Source organism: Onychostoma macrolepis, unplaced genomic scaffold (assembly GCF_012432095.1).
Source record: "Onychostoma macrolepis isolate SWU-2019 unplaced genomic scaffold, ASM1243209v1 Scaffold1, whole genome shotgun sequence".
Classification (NCBI taxonomy): Eukaryota; Metazoa; Chordata; class Actinopteri; order Cypriniformes; family Cyprinidae; genus Onychostoma; species Onychostoma macrolepis.
This window is the reverse complement of record NW_026704597.1, coordinates 183,982-196,948: the sequence shown is the minus strand read 5'-3', so window position 1 is coordinate 196,948 and position 12,967 is coordinate 183,982. Positions and strand designations below refer to the sequence as shown.

The window sequence follows — 12,967 nt, the reverse complement described above, 5'->3', positions numbered from 1 at the left end:
GACACAGCGGCTTAGAGGAGACAGACGATCGATGAAATCAGCCTGAGACATGGGAATGTCATCAGTGGAGCTGGTTTTTGAATGGACTGAGACCTGAGATTGCGCAAGCAGTGAAAAAAACAGCTACATTGAATGGAAAAACGGACGATTACCCGCTGTCCTAGCACATGCTTTGCATGCAGAAGAACTGCAAACAGCGAGGAAGGAAAGAGCTAAAGGAAAGACTGACAAAGATTTACAGCTGGCCTTAGTGCAAGCTGCCTGGAGGCCGGGGGAACCCTCCGTGCAGCGCCGTCAGCAGACGAAAGGGGGAGAGGTAAAAGACGAAGCGAGAGATATTCGAACAGGGCATGGTAGAAATTCTGAGAAGCGGGCCTGCTGGATCTGCGAAACTGATGATCATGTGACCTACAAGTGTACCAAATGCAGACTGTGCAAGAAAGGTGGTCACTGGGCCAAGGATTGTCCAGAAAAATCAGCAAAATCAAGAAGCAGACTGAAGCAAGGATGGTCGAGAGCAGCGTGGACGGGCGAAGGGGGTGCAGTCTCCGAGATTCACTGAAAAGGGAAGTGAAAATTGTTTAACCACACACACACACACACACACACATACACTGATGTATATACTGCTCTCTGCAATGAAGAAAAAGCTTGCGTTTCTTTGTGTAATTCTGATTTGAATGATGAAAATTCTGATGAATGTTTAATGATGTACAAAAGTGAAGCATTTAAGAAAATGCCTAAATACCCCATGCTGGTGGAAGGGATCATGATTGAGTTTTTAGCCGATTCTGGGGCTTCGAGGTAACCGTCATTATCAGACTAAACAAATGAGTCTATTCCTGCATCAGGGCATACAATTTTTGAAAGATTCACGGTGCCTCTAAATTGTGAAACAGAGGGGGGAAGAGTGCTGAAACATGCATTCATTTATTCACCAAAATGCCCCGTCCATTTTGGGTCGAGATCTGTTGCGCAAACTAAATTTGATGCTAGTTGCGGACTCCTCGGGTGTCAGAGTGACAGAGGAGGGGAGCAATGGTGCTGTTTGCAAGCAGAGCCTCAGTGGGCATATGAATGGCACATCATAAATCATGATTGGGCTGAAATGATGTGCGAACTGGCTAAAAGTCAGACCAAGCCATTTAATACAGAAATCATGTTGCCTGACAATTTACATTGCACGTCAAATGTCGTAATGGAATGAGAAAACCAGTATGAAAAAGACTGGTTTGAGGGGGAAAAGGAGAAACTCTGAGTTTTGTAACAGTAAGGCTGAGAGAAAAACAGCTTCCTGTTTTGGCGGGGGGTTTGTGAAAAACTGTGTTGATGCTACAGACTGGTGTGAGATGAGCGCTGGTGTGAAACACAACGAAAGTCTAGGAGCATTTATGTCAGAGTGCAAGCATGAAATTGAGGTAGAGAGATATGTGGTACCCACTGACAAAAGCACCAAGGGAAGGTGTACTCACTTCTGTATATATATTCTTCTTAAATATATCTATATATTTATATCTATATTTATAATATATCTATATTAAAAAAAAAAAAAAAAAAAAATTATATATATATATCATTCTTAAAATATATATAAGAGGTTGCGTTAGACTTTAATATTATCCGTCATTTTGACGGACAGGGTCGTAAAAATTCCGTCATAATCTATTATTACCCGTCATTTTAATTTTCGTATTTTAATTATAATAACCTATTTAATTGCTTTTATTTTTGTTCACGTTTTCATTTTTAATAATGAACTTAAAAGGACGAGCATATTGGCTTATGCATTTATTTATTTATGAAGAGAACAGATGAACAGAGACTGCATCAGTGACAGCGGTGGACACTTAAAACAACAAAATATGCTAGTACTGGATTAAAAAAAAAAAAAAAAACGATTTCTCTGTTTTAATAGATTTTTATTTTTATGAACCAATATCGTTTCTTAACTCCCAATCGATGCCGTTTTCATTTGATGAATGCACAGTAACGTTAAACAATCGGTTAAACTTTGTGCGTTGTTACTTTTGATATGAAATGCAGTCTCAGGTTTCAAATTCTGTCCATTTTATTAGGAAATTAAAGCAATAAATACCGTTTTGGCTTTAATGTGGCGTGATCGATCGCTGTAGACACCTCAGATCAGGCGATTCGCTTTACTATACTCGCCTGTGAATAATCAAAGACCTTTATTTTTGTTCTGAAGACGATCGCGCGCTCTGCTGCCTCACTGGAGCGCACTCGCCACCAACTGGACAGGGGTGGGAATTACAGTCATAAATTACAATAGATCACTCTCAGCGTGTGTAATCTGCCAAAGTGACGGACGGCCTTTAGATTTTTTCGTCACTACTAAAAACATTCCATCAGTGAAGGAGAATTTTCGGTTAAAGCGACCTCTGAGATAGATAGATAGATAGATAGATAGATAGATATGTCAATCGATTAAAACATTTAATCACGTTAAATGACTGTGATTAATCATGATTAATCACAAATTTGAAATACTAGGATTTACCTGTAAATGTGTTGAAATAAAGAAATGCATGAAACCAGTTTAAGGAAACAGAACCTTTCACATTTTCGCCAGGTATGAGACATAGTCCTTATTATTCTTTTATCATTATTCTTTTGTTTTCATTCAGTCATTATCAGCCTTTAAACTGGCAATAAAACGTTTACCAAGCCACATCGCTTCAATCCCAATACATTTACCCAACTATTATCAAAAGTATTTCTAAATAAATACAACAAAACATTTTCTTGCGACCTTACGTGAAGTATTATGACAAAACGCATTATGAAGAAGAATTGGACCTGTTCTGCAGCTGCATTAGAGCTAATATTAGCATCATGCTTCATAACACATTTTATGAGATTAATAGTACACTTTTACTCAGAACTCACTTCAAACCACCATCGAGTGTTTGTAATAACTTCCTTTTGCAATCACATGTGGAATTTGTTTACTGTTGTTAAAATATTCTATTTATAGCCTTTTATATCGCTGCACAAATTAGCATAGATGTACACATTCAACTCAAGAAAATCACATACAAATATCCTATCATAATCGTGTGTTTATTATCTTATATAATCTATAGTGGCTGTTGTCATGTTTATTTCTGCTGTGTAAAAGCCTTAACATGTATGCTCTGCTGAAACTCCCGTTGTTCGACGTTACAACCGCCTCTCCGTTCTTAAGTTGCCAAAGATACATTCCAAGTATAATACACATTAGTAAAAGGATCTATTAAAATTTTTATTTGTCTATATACACCTTGGGCAGCCATGGTACATTATAAAAGTATTTAAGTAGCCCAAAAAACCGCAACCCATGGCTCTGTAATTTTTTCCGTAACTGTATTTTCAAAATAGCCCACTTGTGCCACTGCCCTGGCAACACTGGTTCGCCATACCCTCATCACACAATGATAGATGACCTTCTGCGCTGCGATGATGGCAATAAGTTGGGGTCAAACCTTATCAAACGATTAATTTGCGCTAAAAAATATTAACGCGTTAACGTTGACACCCCTAATATATATTTACGTATACACACACAAAAAGAAAAAAAAAGAAAGCTATTGTTAGAGTCAAGAAAAACTAGCAGTTAGAGAACAAACAGAGTGTAAGTGACAGAGGGTCACAAGTGTTTTTTTTTTTTTTTTATAAAAAGATGACAAATAGATCAAATAGAATTAGAATAGAGAGTGCTAGAGTTAGAGGGTCAAATAAAGATGGAAGAGATGTGTTTTTAGCGGTTTCTTGAAGATGGCTAAGGACTCAGCTGCTCCGATTGAGTTGGGCAGGTCATTCCACCAAGAGGGAACATTTAATTTAAAAGTCTGTGAAAGTGATTTTGTGCCTCTTTGGGATGGCACAATAAAGCGACGTTCACTTGCAGAACGCAAGCTTATAGAGGGCACATAAATCTGAAGTAGTGCATTTAGGTAAAGGGGTGCAGAGCCAGTGGTGGTTTTGTAGGCAAACATTAATGCCTTGAATTTTATGTGAGCAGCTATTGGTAGCCAGTGCAAATTTATATTAATAAAAACAAAGTTAATAATAAAAAATAACAACAAAACATGTTTCATGAACAGCAAATAGATTGATTTCTGAAGGATCATGTGACACTGAAGACTGGAGTAATGATGATGAAAATTCAGCTTTGATCACAGGAACAAATTACATTTTAAAATATATTCAAATATAAAGCAGTTATTTTAAACAGTAAAAATATTTTACAATATTGCTGCTTTTGCTGTATTTTGTTTCAAATAAATGCTGGCTTGGTGAGCAAAAGATAATTATTTTAAAAATCTTTTTTTTTTTAAACTGTTCAAAAACTGGTGTTCAAAGACTGGTAGTGTTAAATAAAAAAAAATTGTATTTTTTATAGAATCAAAAAGTAGTTTTTCATAACCCTTTGATAAGGAAATACAACCAGTATTTTCATCAATTCTACAATCTTTAGGAATCACCTTTAACTGAGTAAAATTAAGCAATACAACCCCATTCTTCAAAGAGTGATTTACAAAATTACCAGTTGATGGTGGCAAGAAGGATTTAAAACCACTAACGAGCCCATCTTTAATTCTGACAGTGTAAACCAACCTGATCAGCCAATGACTGTGTAGTTTTCTATTGACCTAATATTAATCAGATCAATAATCTTAGGTGCATAAGGTGCAAAATTGCTGGTATCACTAATACAGACACTGACGGACAAATGCACCATGATTTAATCAAAGCACATCAAAGTCGATCATATTTACAGTACTCTTTATTAATTAAACGTTTTGCTTTCAGTTTAATTAACTTTTCTTTTCTGTTTTTTTAAGTTGTGTCACATACACACCACAGCGGAGAATTTAGCTAATGTTACTCTGTAATGCAAAACACATGAAATACCTTTTGGAAGATGAAGGTTTTTCTCACTGAATTTCAGTGGTTCATCTTTTGACCAGTCACTCTTCACAGACACAGAGCTGGACACGTCTGAGTCTGATCTTACACTAAGGACACAAAGATCAGAGAGAGAGAGATTTGAAGCATTGATTCCATCATTTACTGAACTTAGTGATACTGAGAAAATGTCCTTCTTACTTGGAGAAGATGATAACACAGCTGCACTAGCTGCTAAATGTGTGTTAACCATTCACAATGTTAGATGTTAAACATGTTTAACGAGAGAGAGAGAGAATTTGAATTTTAACAAAACTTTTATTACAAACCTATTCACAATACACTCCTACAACATAGTAAAATATCCACAATGTAAAAATCAATTTTCCCCTCAAAAACAGAACACAAAGCCTCGTTACAACACCAAATACATTCAAAAGTAACAAAATCATCAACAGACTTATAATAAAGAAAATCAACCATAACTCTTGATTTCACCAAATTAGAAAACACAACTACTATATTCTGATTTACATTCTGTTCCACTTTCGTTTTCCTGCTTCTATAAATGGCCAGTTTTGCTTGGCCTAGAACAAAATTCAAAAGTTGACAAATCTTTTTTTCCCTTACATATTTGAACCCCAAAATAAACCTTTCCAAAGAAAAGGTCTCATTACAACTCCTAAAAACTTACAGCTAGGAATAAAGGTTGCAATCTACAACAATTCGTAAAAGCATGAAAGGTTTTGTGCTTTTATCCAGTTTAAAAAAAATCACGCCAGGGAGTATCAACTTTTCCATTTAAAACCTTTTGCTAAAAACCAAAACACAAGACCTGTACAAAGATTCACCAGTGCTTAAAAAAAAAAGTCTTTACACAGAAATGCAGCACTTTCAATGAAAGGGGAGGTGATTCCTTCAACATTTACAGAAAAAGACAAACAAGGAAAGGAGTCTTTAGGATTGGGAACCTATATAATACTCTGTTAACATTTCAGTTGTCCTTAGGGCAGCTTGCCATTTCATGAGCAACTGGGTAGCCAAACGATTAGACCTGATTCCCAAGTGTTGAGCCAATGCTACTTCGTTCTTAAAATCCGGCCCAACAATGTTCAGTAGCTGACTCAGTGTAATAACATTGTGCTTAATCAGCAACCTACTAAGTCCAGGAAAAAAAGGACTGTCCGTTAAGTCCAAGCGAGAGCCATAGATTAAAGGCTCCCCAAGTAACCAAAAAAGACAGTGTGAATCTTCTGATCGTTGAAAAGCAAAAAGACTCCAAACCGATTTCCTCTGCTCTCTGAGATCCAGAAGAGAGCAGCGAAGTTCTGGTTCCATCTTTCAGACGCGCTGACAGATAGCTGCCACCACAGTGCTTTCACTTATCGGCCAAAACACCCAGAGACTGACCCCTTTCACTATTTAGTGGAAAAACATCAACTCAATTCCACAATTCAGTTAAAGTATTCAAAAATTAAAGAAACAGAAAAAATAACCCAGGAAGAATACATTCATGATTGGCAGCAAAAGTAACTCAAGTAAAGAAATTAACTTACTTCCACAGTATAAAATCTGATTATAAATTAGCGCCATACCTGAGCAGTATTAAAGACTATGGTCAGAGAAAGCTGCTGACGAAGTATCGTCTGAGTGAGCACAGTCTGTGTGTGGAGACGGGCCGACACAAGCAGAGCTGGAGAGACAGAGAGCTCCGACTGTGTTCTCACTGCACTGAGAGACTCGTAGAGGACGAGCTGCACTTCCTCACACAGTGCAGCAAATATAAACACATCAGAGATGCCTATTTCAAACAAATAGCTCTAGTTTCACCTGAATTTAAGCATACAAGCAACTTAGACAAACTTATTATTATTTTTATATTTTATTATTATTATTATTTTTATTTTTTTTTACCTACTGTACATGTATAATATGGACATGTATGCGTGTTTCCCCTAGATTTTATTTATCTGTATAATATATGTATTGCTTTGGCAACATTGTGATGTTACACAGTCATGCCAATAAAGCTAATTTGAATTTAATTGAATTGTCATTTTATAAAAGGCAAATTCTGCTCTAATTCTTGCAGTTATTAGAGCTTTAAACATTAATTCAGGATCCACTGAACATTCACCTTTTAACTTCCGCTTTCTTGTCAACCATATTGCTAACTTTGCTTCACCCACTATAAAGTTTATCAAAGACATTATTGTTTTCTTTGCAGCAACATATTTAAGACCAAATATGAAATTCACTGGACTAAACTCTTCTCCTAATTTTCTTAACCAATCTTCCAAAGTCTGAAATATTAATTAGCCTCTTAATCTAAAACAATATAAAAACAAATGACCTATTGACTCCTCAGCATTACAAAATACACATTCCTTCACCACATTGGAATCAAAATGTGCCACATGTTTATTTGTGGCTATTGCACAGTGAATAACTCTCCACTGGAGATCTGCAGTCCGTTTCTCTATGGGAGGTTTATATAGAGACCTCCAACATCCCTTAGGGGAAGATTCTGCCCCAAATATATCGGTCCATTTTGACTCCTTTACTTTCTTCAGAGAGGAGTAATAAATCACTTTCACGCATGTTACATAGATTGCTTTCTTGGATATTTCTTCAAATGTTGTCATTTGTGGAGTTCTAAAATTAAGAATTGAGTCCTTTTCTGGTTTTTCTTCAATGGCTGCAGAAATCTTTAACTCTGGAAAGTCATCATTTTCATCATTGTCCTTTAAAATCAGCTCATTGTCTTCATGAAGTTGTCTTAATACAGGAGGTAAAAACGAAAAAATCCTATTTAATATTATCTTCATGAACCTTACAGACTTAATGCCTGTCAGACAACACATCTCCTCAGGACTTTTCCATCTGTTGCCATCTCTCAATTCAGATAGTTTAGTACAACCAGCTTTTGCCATTACAGATCTTAAACTCCTCAGACTTAGTTCCTTGACTTCAATCAGAGGGTTATTAAAAAGAGGTTCATGCCGTGTCCAATCTGAAGAACTTCTCTCCACTTTGAAAATTGATCTCCACGCTTTTAAAACCGACTGATAATAAAATGAGGTACCACTCAAATCAATGTCCATCAGTCTTATTAAAAACAACTGTTTATCATATTTAAAAATGTCCACTTTTTGCAACAAAGCACAAGCTGTGTCAGTCCACATAGATTGCCCAGAATACAACAGTCTTTGCGCCGCTTGGATTCTGAAGGTCATAATTCGACTTTGTATATCCATTAATCCATGTCCACCTTCATTGACTGGCAAAAAGAGCACAGCAGCCTTTGTCCAGTGGTATCCAGACCAAAAAAAATTGATTGCATTTCTTTGAATTGCACTCACAACATTATTTGGTGGGTTTAGTACAATCATTTTATGCCAGATCATAGAGGCAACTAAATTATTGACAACCAGGGCCCTCCCCCTGTATAATAGTTTGGGTAACACCCACTTACATCTGCACAATTTCCCACACACTTTTTCTATCATACCCTCCCAGTTCTTTTCCTGATATATACCCCTAAAAACTTTAACCCTTCTTTACCCCATTTAACTCCACCTGGGAGTACTGGAGGAGGTTCCTCTTGCCAATTCCCCATTATGAAACCTTCACTTTTGTTCCAGTTGACCCTTGCAGATGAGGCCTTTTCATAAACATTTAGGCTTTCTTTTAATGCTTCAACATAATTTTTATTTTTTATAAAAACTGATAACTTTATAAGCCTATTTTCAAAGCCTTTAACTGCAAAACCTTGTAAATCTTTCCTCAATTGACAAAGTAGGGGTTCAATTGCCAAAAAAAAAAGTTGTCCTGACAAAGGACATCCCTGCCTTATTCCTCTATACATTAAAACTGGCTGACTAAGCCCACCTCCCACCTTTAACATAACAGATGCCCCAGTATATAAAAGTTTTATACCTGATAAAAAAGAATCTCCAATTCCAAAAGCTTTAAGATGACTAAACAAATAAGAATGATCAACTCTATCGAAAGCTTTTTCTTGATCGATAGAAAATATACCTAAATTTATATTATCCATGTATGCCAAATCAATTACATCTCTTAAAAGAAAGAGGTTATCCATTATAGTTCTATTTGGTATACAATAAGTCTGACTCCTTTCTATCAAAGACCCAAGATATTTTTTTAATCTATTAGAAAAACACTTCGCAAGAATTTTATAGTCTGTACATAATAATGCCACCGGTCTCCAATTTTTAAAAAAACCAAGATCACCTTTCTTAGGCAGTAACGAAAGTACAGCTCTTTTACAACTAGTTGGCAATTCCTTTTTTTTCAAAAGACTCTTTAAAAACCTCCAACAGATCTTCCTTAATCACATTCCAAAAATGTTTATAAAATTCTGCCGGAAGTCCATCAATACCAGGGGCTTTAGCAACAGAAAGTTGCTGAACTGCTTCTGACAGTTCATGTATCGTTATTTCAGAATCCAACTCCTTTTGTTGTTCAATATTCAATTTAGGTAGATCTTTAAATAAAAAATCCATACTTGAGACATCACACTTTTGTTCTCCAAACAATTCCTTATAAAAATCCATTGCGATCATCCTCATTTCTTTTGGATCAGATGTCAAAGTTCCATTAATACGTTTCAGATGTAAAATCTGTTTTCTTTCCATTTCTTTATTTTCCAAATTAAAAAAAAAATTAACTAGAGGCATCCATATCCTTCAATAAAGAAAAACGAGCTCTAATCAAAGCTCCTTTTGCATTTTCATGGAGAAGAGTCCCCAATGATTTCTTTCTTTTTTCCAACATGTTTACATCTGTTAAATTATTGTTAACTGCATTTATTTCAAGTTTTTCAATATCTCTCTCAAGTTCTCTAATTGTCTTTTTAATCAAACTATTAGTATGAGCAGTATAATTTTGGCAAAACATTCTTATTTGGGTTTTTCCCACTTCCCACCATTGTACAATATTTTCATAATCATTTTTTTTTCCTTTCCATTTATTCCACAATAATATAAAACTCTCACAAAATGTTACATCATGCAATAATTTAGTGTTAAAATGCCAATAAAAACTAAGACTTTTAGATTTTTTTAAACTTAGTTCAAATGAACACAAATGATGGTCCGTAAAACCATTTGGGGAAATAACTGATTTTTTAACACAATTATTCTTACTTCTACTAATATAAAACCTATCCAGCCTTGCTGAACTAATATGATCACTAGAAACTTTTACCCATGTATACTGTCTTGCCATTAAATGATGTTCTCTCCAAACATCAATTAGATCATAATCCCTAATAATATTGCTTAAAACAGTGACTGAAGGAGGACAAGGTTCCTCTCCGTTCCTATCTAAAGTAAAATCTAAAGTGCAATTCCAATCACCGCCTAAAACCAAAACTGCATCCTTATCAAATATTTTTAAGCTATCACTCACTTTCCTAAAGAACCTTATTCTCTCTGATCCATTGTTTGGGGCATATATATTAATAAAAACAAACATCAAACCCATTATTTCCACCTGAAGAGCTAAAGCCCTACCTTTTTCTATCTCACAAGTAGAAACAACAGTCATATTTATATATTTTTTTAAAAAGAATAGCAATACCCCCACTTAAATTAGAGCCATGACTGAAGAACATGTTTCCCTCCCACCACATTCTCCAGTCTATCTCATCTATCTGATCACTATGAGTTTCCTGTAGGAATGTAATATTAATATTTTTTGTGTGTATATATTTAGATAGAACTGCCCTTTTATTTTTATTCTTCCACCATTCATATTAATGGTTCCCATTGTTAAACTCTCCATATAAAGAGGAAAAAGAAAGAAAGAGAAAAAAGAAAAACCAAAAAGAAAAAACGGTAACACTTTACAATAAGGTGTCATTTGTTAACATTAGTTAATGTATTAACTAACATGAACAAACAATTTATTCATATTTGTTCATGTTAATGAAAATACAGTTGCTCATTGTTTATTCATGTTGCATTAACTAATGTTAACAAACACAAGTTGTGATTTTAATAATGCATTAGTAAATGCTGAAATTAACATTAACTAAGATTAATAAATGCTGTAGAAGTATTGTTCATTCTTAGTTCATGTCAACTAATGAACCTTATTGTAAAGTGTTACCGAAAAAACACTTTAAGATGGAGGAGAAGATTCACCCTTTGTGACATTAGACAGTCTTAGTTAGTCTTGTAGCAGGACATTTTCCTCTCCTTAATTTTGTTACAATTTTCTTTAGTCTAAACCTTTTCCTTCTATCAAGCTCCTCGAAACCTACTGATTTCTGTATTTTCATTACTGAAATTAAGAACTTGTTAACATCTGGAAAGAACTCTCTTACTTCAAATCTTTTGCCAAAGGTTTCATCTAGAAAATCATTGATTTCTTTTACAGTATACAACTGTTCATCCCCACACTGAGAAGGGATATCAGACATTTCAGACATATTATCATCATCATCATCATCACCCTCCTCCATTCCATGACCAATTCCCTCTTCCTCTATCTGTGAAACAAAAGAGTGATCTTCACTTTTCTGCCCTATATTTTCCATTTCAAAAGTACAATTGGCGTCAGACCTTTCTGCTTCAACAATTCTTCCACAGTTTCCCTCAACTTCTTCACTTACTATAGGCCTACTTTCACTCTCCTGTACAGCACCACAATTTGAATCCTCCTTTTTTCCCGTATCAACTTGATCTTTCTCTACTTCAATCCTCTGCACTTCTTCTGTTGGTAAAACAACTGTTGGTTCTATTTGCATTTTCATTCATTTCAACCTGCTTTTTCCGTGGACAAACATTTTTCTTATGTCCAATATCTCCACACTCATAACATTTTAGACTGCCAGTATTCGCATAAATCATAAAGGATTTCCCTTCATGCTGAATGCAAAAAGAAATATCCAAGGACGACGATTCCAAAAACAAACACTTGGCGTCTAAATGACAGCACGTGCTTTAATGCTTGATTCTTACAACCTAGCGGAATCATTTTTATTCCGCTAGCAAGTTTCCCAAACCGAAGTAGTTCTCGCTCAATTTCACAGTTAGGTATAAACGGTGGCACATTAGAAATTGTAACTTTTGTTGAAAGCGAAGCCAGCGGTGAAACAACACAGAAAACACCACTTACCCACACTCCGCTCTCAATCAAACCGACAAACCAAACTCTGCTCCTTCAGGAAGATCACAACGGCCTTGTTCATACGCGAGGCAGAAACTATGTTTTCAAACCCAATTTGTTCACCAACCGCAACAAGTACATCTTCCACTGATGCATCAGCAACAGGTACACACCTTACTCCATGACGGAGTGAAAGAGAGGAATCCCACCCGCTCGAGTGAGCCTCCATTCTCACACCCCGCCACTGGACCAAACAAAAATCAACCAAACAAAAATGTAATAAACAAACAAAGAAAAAAGGAAATAAACAAACAAATAAATAAACAAAAAAAAAAACAAAAAAAACAATTGCTCTTCTCACCCGTGAAACGATCACACACCCAACATGCAACTCGCACGAGAGAGAGAGAGAGAGAGAGAGAGAATATACAGAGAATTCTACAGTAAAGTCAGACGTGAGCAGATAAATTGAGATAATAATTTAAAAATATCTTCAAAAAGTAGTAGATTCAACACAAAACAACATCTAGACGAATCTTTTGTTGAATTTTGGAAAGGTTTTTTGTTTTTTTAAACCACACTTGAATCTGAGGGAAGTTCAGAAGCAAATCACAGCTAATCACAGGATAACTGTCTTCAGAAGAAGATATTCATGTTGGAAAAGATAACATCAAACAACAAAAACAACAACTAAGAGAAAAACCTCACAGAAGAAGAAAGGTAAAGACATTTTAAATAAGACTGCTATTTCATAGCTCTCTGTGAGCTTTTACTTAGAGGAACAACACAAAGAGACATTTTGGACAACTGGACTTTTTTTTTTTTTTTTTTCCTCTTCTCTTCTGAATCAGTAGAAGTTATTTTTTTCCTACGTTTTGAATTATTTTTAATTTTTAATAACTTTGTCTGCTGACCAAGA

General features: G+C 35.4%; 1 protein-coding gene across 1 annotated transcript in view; it reads right to left on the bottom strand.

Annotated features, from left to right (window-relative positions):
- Positions 1 to 12,967, bottom strand: part of LOC131535014 (uncharacterized) — a gene marked incomplete at its 3' end in the record, with an annotated part of 92,873 nt that overhangs the window by 57,516 nt on the left and 22,390 nt on the right. The window lies entirely within an intron of this gene.